Below are 9,611 nucleotides of genomic sequence, written 5' to 3' on the forward strand. Positions count from 1 at the left end.
CTGCGGACAGAGTATTGTTGAGTTGAGAATGTGAGACGTTCATTGTGAATTATAGCGTTTGTTATAGCGCGACTGTGGAAATTAAGTGTATTGCAAAGTTGTATTCAGAAAGAATAAACCAGTTTTATTTAAGAAAGGACTTGTGTCGCTAAAATTTCGTCGGAACGAAGTTTACGGAAAATTAACTAACGAACGGAGACGTAACAATATACAAAAAGCGTACATATCGTTTCTTCGTAAATCATCTAGAATATCATGACGTGTTGCCAGAGTCACGTGACTACCGCTGTCGTAACAGTATTTTTTTTATTGTGTATTGTATATGAAAGCGTTTGATGTATTTTCAATCATATCACATGTAACAACTTTAGTTTTGTATTCTCCTTTTTTATTTGCAGTTTTTTCTTTCATTTTGTTCTTGTTACATGCAGTTAATGATTTTTATGATAAATTATGATGAGTTATACTTGTGAGCGTCGTATATGTGTGGTTTATTTAGTGTGTTACCAAGTTTGTGCCTCCCATGTCATTCTGTTCTGTTTGTGTCCAGTCTAACCGAGGGTTGTGATTTTTTTCAGGCAGTTTCATTCTAAATTTAATATCGGAATTTAGTTTGATCTAAAGTTTGCTTGGGGATAAGCCTAAAATAAGAGAGAAGGTAAACTGCTGTATACAAATAATATACGTCTCACTCTTCCATAATATATATTTCAAATAAAACAAAATTGATAACTTTTTATAAAATCATAATTTGTAAAATAATAGCTCCATTTACAGTAATATGTTTATTTCTGTAGCAGGGTTCGATCATGGGGGCTATCTACTGCTTTATGAGACAGTTTGTTGTCCTACTTTTTATTGTCTTTTCCAAAACTGTCAATTGTGACAGAGTTACTTATAGATTGTTGAGGTGCAGTTTTGTGATTAGTCAGATACAGAAATAGTATGAACTATAAGTGTACGTTTTGTCATTTTCAAACATATTAATTTCTTTTTTTGAAATGGTCAAAGCTTGCTGTAGACCATTCTGCTTATCATGTGTTTAACTTTTTTTCAAGTAATCCAATACAAAAATTCTTTTGTTGAATGGAAAGTCTAATTAATTTCTATTGTCAAAAGAAATTTGCCTCAGTGCCGGGTGGACAAGAAAGTTACTTACATTTTGGTTCACTACTAAATTCTATAATAAAATAACATAAGAAATGCAATTTTAAACTTTGTGAGTTGCTTGTTTTATTTGAGAAAGATAAATTCAAATAGCTACTGGTGTATGTAAATTATAATATAAATTTATAGTCTTATCTAGTAAAAGTACATGTACGAAATTTTAAATATATGTTTCACACCAAACGGAATTTGAGAGATCTGCGGATGGATCGAATAACATTCTCAGATGTTAATTTTTTAAATATTATTTATTCACCAACAGATTTCCTGCATTAATATTATTCGAATTTTGTTCTTGTTTTAGCGCAAAGCTGCATAATAGGCTACCTGCGCTCTATTCACCGCGGGAAATCGAACCCCGGATTTAAGCTATGTATATCCCTAAATGTACCACTGATCCACCGGGGGAATTTCTTCGAGCTCAAGAACGCGCTACAATGAGAAAGTAGTCTCAACAATGGGAATTATCAGAACTAGCAGAAATGCCACCCTATGGGCGCTGTTTGTCTAATCGTAGTATTCATACCTCATTGAAAAAAATTTAGAAAAAGTGAACATTTTCTTAAAAAAAAATTTTTTCTGAGAAGTACTACACGGGAAAAATGTTTGAATTGTGCTCTTTAGTCACACGCAACTCATTGTATCAAAAGGATTCAATGTACAGAGCTCAAAATTTTGATAAATTTTTCTGATATAAACTATAATGTTCTTATATATTAAAAGTGGTACCGTTTATTGAAAAAAATAATCGTTTTTTTTTCAAGAACTCCGGTTCCTCAGTACTACATTTAAAAATTACATCAAGAAAGATATAATCAAACCCTCACGTACAGTCCCAGTGAAAGTCGTGTTGTGAGGAGAGTAATTTTATTTAAAATTGTGTTCTATTATAAAGAAATGGTTGTTGCACATATCACAGTTATATTTCTAATTGTCTAAATCTTGAATACCCAAAGTGTGAAATATTTTTATGTATTTTTGTTTGTGATGGCATTCAGTAGATGGCGCAGGAGTTTTGGTTACATACATAGACGCCCCCCAGTGGAACAACGGTATGTCTGTGGACTTACAACGCTAGAAACTGGGTTTCGATACCCATGGTGGGCAGAGCACAGATAGCCCATTGTATAGCTTTGTACTTAACTTCAAACAAACATACATAGATACTGACATACACGCTACGTTTATTACAGTACGATGATGTTCAAGGGGAAAAAAAGGCGTTTCATTAACAGATCACACATATATATATAATCATGAAAAAAAAAACCCGATGGTATATTGATCTTAATATATCTATATCTTGAGCGATCCTAAGTCTTTCCAACTAAATAGATCCTTAGGAATAATGTTTTTACGTTTACAGACAGATTAATTACAATCCTCCTTTCATTGTTCAGTAGAATAGTTAAATTAAGAACAAATGAAACTGTGATAAAAAGTTAATTCGTTTTAAAATTAATTGCTTTAAAATTGTCATTTTTTTAAAAAAAATAGGTTTGTTTTATGGACTCAGAAATGAAAAATATATATGCATATATAGAATTATATATAACATTATACTTCAAAAAATCCTGGCAAGCCGACTAAATGTAACAGCTATTATAGCAGTTGCTTAGTTTTCTGTGCGTGTGTCTCTGTTATGGACTCAGGTGGTCACAGAAATGAATAATTACTTTAACTTATATCAAAAGATGCATATTTTTTCACTGCTGGGTAGAGAATTTCTTTCTTCTCTGATCACGATACTCCCACATCTTTAAATAGGTTTCATTATCAAAAGTGAAAACGTAGGTTTGTTCTAATCTTTACTGAATTTTGCATGTTCTTTTGAAGAAGGACTTGTGTAACATTGTGTTGTTACATTTCGTGTCAGTTAGTAACATTATTTAAACCCATCCTGTTGACATAGCTCAAGCACAGAGTGAAATAATAAATAGCAACAATGTGTAGTTACTACTACTGTAAATAAATGTTCGAGATTGAAAGCTAAAATGTGAGCCTGACTTTCTGGTATTTTTTAATTTAACTCTAGACGTATGTTCTGTTATGTTTTTACATACTCCTTGACATACAAATATAGTTTGTTTGTGTTTAAGCCCAAAACTACACAATGGGCCTTGTGTTTTTTGTGTACTATTATCAAACACTAGCTTCACTGGTTGATAAAATAAGATTACTAATTCCATAGTTACGACAAACAAGCCCAACGAGTGGTTCATGGTTGACCGTAACCAATCAAATTTATGCAGTCACATACAATTGATTTGAACAAGATCAATCACATTGGGTGAAGAAGCTCCCAAAGAGGAGAGATAGACATATCAGTTTTCATAACATCATTGAAGCTAGTTCTGGAATAGCTATGGAAAAAAATAATATTCGATAATTTAGAATACAAAGAAGCTGGTAATTTCATCAGCCGCCTCAACCGAAATACATTTAAGGCAGCTTTTAACGGCCTGACTATAGATGTGTTGGTGGACACTATACCCCAGTCAGTTAATGTTGGTGGACACTATACTCCAGTCTGTTAAAGCAGAGACTTCCACTTTTCGATAAAGTTATTATGACCTGGTGAGATACTTCTCTAAGTGATCCGCTCTAAGTGCAAGGTGAAGACAGCATCAGTACCACTCCAAAATCTGACATTATAACATCTAAGTTCAAAAAATACTCTTCCGTGAAATGTTTCTCAAGAATTCGGGCAAATCTTGTTATTGCTGTCAACATTAAACGATAAAAAAATGTTCTGAATAATCTCTCCTTCTCTTAAAAGTAAACAATGTAGATGTATTAGTTGTTTAAAACAACTAAAAGTATATTTCTATAGTTGTTTAATATTTATAAGCAGAGTGTACATTCTCAACTGAATTATCTATTTGTATTGTTTTATTTATGAAATTTTAAGAAAAGTAATCTTCAGATACCTGGTGAATTGCTTGTTTGTTTGTTTTTAAAGCAAAACCACATTGGGCTATCTACTGTGTCAACCGTGGTAATCGAACCCCAGGTTTGTGCTGTATAATTATACAATTCTGTCTTTTGTCCAGCATTTCATTTGAATTAAGATAGATAGGAGAATAATGACATGAAAGGTAGATGTAATTAAGCTGTTTGTTCTTTATTATTAAGCACAAAGCTACACAAAAGACTATCTGTGTTCTGCTTACCACAGGTATCGAAACCCGGTTTCTAGCGTATGAAATTAAGAGTTCGTAACTTAAGATAAATGTATTGAAAACATTTATATTATTCATTAGTTGAAAACCTTTCGTCATAACTTATGAGCTCTCAGTTGCATTCACTTTTTATGTTTGTTAGATATGTACGACTGTTTCCGTTTAAGTTTAATGCGAAAGTCATGATTTAGATAGTTATATAGCGTGGGCGTTAAATTTAGTTATTTTTAGAAGTAATGGTTTATCGCAAGTTTGTTTACATAACTGTTTACGAATCATACGTTGTGTAGTTCACTGGTTATGAATTGCGTTATGTTACTAGAACCTTCTGAGTTTTTCTCGTTGTTTTAATTGAGTATTGTTGCATCATAATATCTAGCAGTGTGTAGAATGTTCTAGAACTTTGTCAGAGTATAAATATGTGTCCAAATATAGTTCGATATAAATAGATCTAGACAGTGTGATTGTGAGTTTAGCCATAAAGAGCGTATAGGGGCGATTTTTAAAGTAAAAGTATCACAGATTGTATTGTAATTACAGAGTATAGAAGAAATAATTTGTCTTGTCAGTTGTGTTCGAAAGTAACTGAACCAATCTGTGAAGACTTTGACGAAAAAGAGACAATTATATAAAGCTCTGGATACAACTGTGATAACCAACAGTGTAACGAACATTTGTATGCACGTTTGACTTGTTTGAGTAGATTATTTTAAAACAAGTAGACTGTGTGTTGTTTGTTTATTGTTGAAAGTTAACGCCAACAAGTCACAGACTTGTAAAGAATCCAGCCCATGTAAAAAACTGACAATGTTATCATTCTCCTATATTAATTCACATGAACTTCTGGAGAAAAAAAAAGAATGAAAACAGATGAAGCAAAAGTTAAAACGCCCTCAAATCACAATCAACTAGATGCTTACTTTCAAAGGATGAATCAAGGGCTTTGCTAGTATAATAATAAAAATTCCATAGCTTGTTAGAACACAAAAGTTGAAATGAAGAAAATATTTCCCCATGTCGCGTTTTAACTAATGAAGTATTAATGGCATTTTTGAATCAATTTAATATTTTCTAAATCAGGGACGTCACTAGGTACTTAAAATATTCAATGCTTGGGCCTATAGGCGTGGAAATTTTCGGTGTTTCAGTATGATACCCATTATGGTTTCCTTTTCTGATTTTTCAATACACCAACTGGGGGATTCGAGGTAGGGGCCCCAGTGTCTAGCGATGCCTCTGTTCTGAATAATTATAAATGTATGGTTATGACAAGTTCATTTGCTAATTATTAATTGTTAATATACTGTTATAAGTTTTAATTCTAGAACATTAAGATATAACAAAAAAATTGAACAAAATAATTAAAAACAAACAAACCAAAACCCTCGTATTTACAGTCTATTACATAATATAAAGGCCCCCCAATGGCACAGTGGTATGTCTGCGGACTTTTACTGCTAGAAACCGAGTTTCGATACCCGTGGTGAGAAGAACACAGATATCTCTTTGTGTAGCTTTGTGCTTAATAACTAACAAACATGACATAAAAGTTATTCTGAAGCTTAATTTTATATTATCTGAGATACGCTCATTTTGAAAGCATACAGGTACTCATTATATATTGTAACACATACATTTGGTGTCTTTAATAGCCGGTTGGTCCGAAGTTTTATATCCCGGCAACTAATACCCGTATACCCAGTTACTTTCAATTATGACTTTCCCGTTTTTGAGTAAAAACCAAAATGGAAAGTGAATGAATTCTTCTCTTAAATTCAGTTTTCTGAAAGTTTACCTTCTTTGTGAAATCGATATCTTAACTAAACCATAGAGACCCGAAAAAAACTCTTGAAGGCGTTAAAAATATTATATTCAAGGAAACTTCCGATTCATCCTTCAAGAAGGAGCTAGTTGTTTTTAACATCATATAATCTACTTTCATTTTGATGCTTAAAAATAACTCTTTTCTTTTAATAGCTGTATAAGTTCTGAAAGCTATTTTCGGCGAGTTCAGGGCTCTTCTGGGTGAGTACATCCTCCTCATATATTTGCTAAATTTCCTCGCTACTCTAAAACTTACTTGAATGAGTTTCTCGATCGAGTGGCTTTCTCCAAATACTTCATATTGTATTATTCACTTTTCACCCAGCTTACCACTGACAAACTGCACTGAAATGTCAACTAACGGATAAGCTTTGGCCCATTTGGTTAAGTGATTGATCATGACTAGAACATATATATATTACTGTTATTAATTTCCCAGAGAAGACTAACTACATCCGCGAAGTTTATCCTATAATGAGGGGCTTTTCCTCTGGGCAGCAAGCACAGCACAGTGTTTACACAGCCTATTACTGCCTCGTTTCCAATGTGGCATATAAACTGTTTTCACTGACAATTATGTTTAATGCTCATTGATATTCTACAATCACTGAATCTTGCGAATTCTGAAGCATCTACTGCTTTAGCAAAGTGCAGAGAACCATCCTGGTTATCTTTTTGTCTACTGGCAAGTACCGCCCTAACTAGATCCGAATCCTTTAGCTGCTCCTTTTAAAACATCTGATTAGCCATTCGAGATGTCCTCCATCTTTCTTATAGTGTAATGATTCAATGTGCAGTCATACATTCTAGAGTTTTGACAGATAAATTCAGTTATGTCTAGTCCACTCGAATAGTGAACCTTATCATACAAGTAGTGATGGTAATGTCTGACAAATGCTAAAACTGAAATGGTTATTTCTTTGTCATAGACTATCTAAAACTGCCACTATGAGCTAACATATGCTTTACACTTTCCTATTTCAGTTGATAAACAACAGTTTTTGTTGTTGTTGTTTGTTTGAAGTCAAGCACGAAGCTACACAATGGGCTAGCTGTGCTCTTCTCACCACGGGTATCGAAACCCGGTTTTTAGCGTTGTAAGTCCACAGACATACTGCTGTGCCACTTGGAGTCACATCAGTATTTAAGGCATTTCTCCTATTGTGGTCCTCTATGTGTCAGTCTCTAGGGTGGCAGATACATTTTACACAGGGCAAATGACAAGACTCAAACTTGTTACGAGCTTCCTAAAGTGCTGAGAAAATATACAGATTTGGTGTAATTTGATGGTGCGCTATGCCTTCCACGTGACCTATTGCCTAAGATTATCCATATTGTTTCACTATTTAAATCTGCTTATCGCGATGGTATGTGTATATTAGTTACTTCATATATATATAAATGACAAAAGTAATTTTTGTTTGTTTTAAATCCATCCTTTTATTTCAAATTTTGATATACCTCTCAATCTGCTGAGATAGATGAAGTTTACATGGTTTTATGACATTTAATAACCATCATGATGTGAACATCTTGGTTAAGATACAGAAGAAAGTTGACCATTTCTCGTCTAAAATTTAGTAATTTAATGAACGAGAGGCTACAGTGCTAGTTAGAACGATTTACTTGTTTCAGCTTATTAAAATAATGAGCAAAGAATTTCAGTAGAAATTGTATATTTTAAATCAATGCATCTACCTGACAAAGACTGTTTACCCTAACAGTAATAAATTACTTCATTTTTACAGGAGTTGTAAAATAATCTTTTCTACTTTAAATAATTCTAATGTCTGTCGTGTTACATATGAATTAACATTTTAATTTCATAATTTTAGAAACCCCCGACAGACAAGGATAAGAATACTTTTTAATGATAAGTTTCTACTAGATTGGAATTTTCCTTAATTGTTATTTAAATAGGCGTAGAAATAGTTGATACCTAGTTCAAGTAGTTTTTGTTAAATGTACTGTTATAATAGATATTAACTTATTTCTCTATTCTTTGAGGATGACTGCTTTTCTGAATTAGAATTTAGCTTGACAATTGTCACAATGGGTGAACTTATATGAAGCGATTTTTGTAAATCATGTAACGATCATTTTACATGACAGATTTTCTTGTCAATTGTATGAGAATAAAACTGTGCCATAAATCTTTTTTATGCACATATTAAAAGAATGGCTTAAATGGTGTGGCTGTTTTTGTGTTTTCGTTTAGATCCAGATGTTGACCGGTTTCACAAGCAGTAGAGCGCTCACTCGTATCCGTTTTTCGGTGTACGTGTATGAAAACAATAGTTCTTTAAATGCCTTCTGTAGAACTTGATAACCTCTAGGTCATACTCAAAGTCTAGGGTAATCGGGGTCCGATATTTAATTTCAAGTTTAGAAATCAAGGCGTTCGATGTTTTCTTAGTCATGTATTTTGAAGTGAATTGTAAGTATAAAAAACGCGAAAAACTTTCAAAGAAAGAAGAGTTCAAAGTAGTTGGTGAAAGGGTTAACAAAGAAAAGTGCAAACTGAGAATTGGATTTTTAAAAAGAAAAAAAAACAACAGAAACTGGGTTGTTAAATAGGGTTTAAATGTGTGGTGTCGAGAAAACATTTCAAGCAGAAAGTGGCTTCATAAATTAAAGTCTGTTTGTTTTAGAATTTTCGCGTAAAGCTACATAGTGGCTACCTGTGCATATTTTTTGAGCTGACAGACTAAAGAGAAGGCAGCAACTCTTGTTGGACCAACTAGTAGGATTTGACCGTCACTCATATAGCGCACCCATGGCTCCATAGTACAGAGCACGTTTTTTCGGCAATGGGGCACAAGCCATCAACCCTCGGATTCACAGCTCGAGCATGCTAATCACTAGGTCACGCCCGACCTAAGAGAAAAATTTAAAGCAGAAAGTGGATTAGTAAAGAAGGTTTCAAAACAATATAATGATCACCCGGCTGATTAGTAATAGTGTTAATATTCTAAAATGCCATTACGGGTCAGCGGTAAGTTTAAGGACTTACAGTGCTTAAGTCCGGGGTTCGAGTTTCCGTGGTGAACAGATGCAGACAGGCATTATATAGCCTTGCGCTAAAACAAATACTTTTTTGGCAGTTATTTTATTTTATTTCATACAATATTTACGAAATGTAATATAATTCTTTTCAGAGAAAAAAGGCTTCTACAAATCTACTGATTTATCATGGGGACATTAAAAGAAATGCAGCAAAGCGATTGAAATAATTTTTACCTTTCCATAATATTGTTACGACAGCGGAATTCACGTGACGCTGGGACAATGCGCGCTGGAGTTTCTCGAAGGATCATGAATTTGCCCAGCAACTCTAGTCTGATCGAGATTCCCTCTTTTTTAATATATAAGCCTGGCGAGAAAAACCAGCGTGATTGAAGAGTTAGATAATTGACTCAAACGAACAGTAGGCACCGT

Source organism: Limulus polyphemus, unplaced genomic scaffold, assembly GCF_000517525.1.
Source record: "Limulus polyphemus unplaced genomic scaffold, Limulus_polyphemus-2.1.2 Scaffold2763, whole genome shotgun sequence".
Taxonomy (NCBI): domain Eukaryota; kingdom Metazoa; phylum Arthropoda; class Merostomata; order Xiphosura; family Limulidae; genus Limulus; species Limulus polyphemus.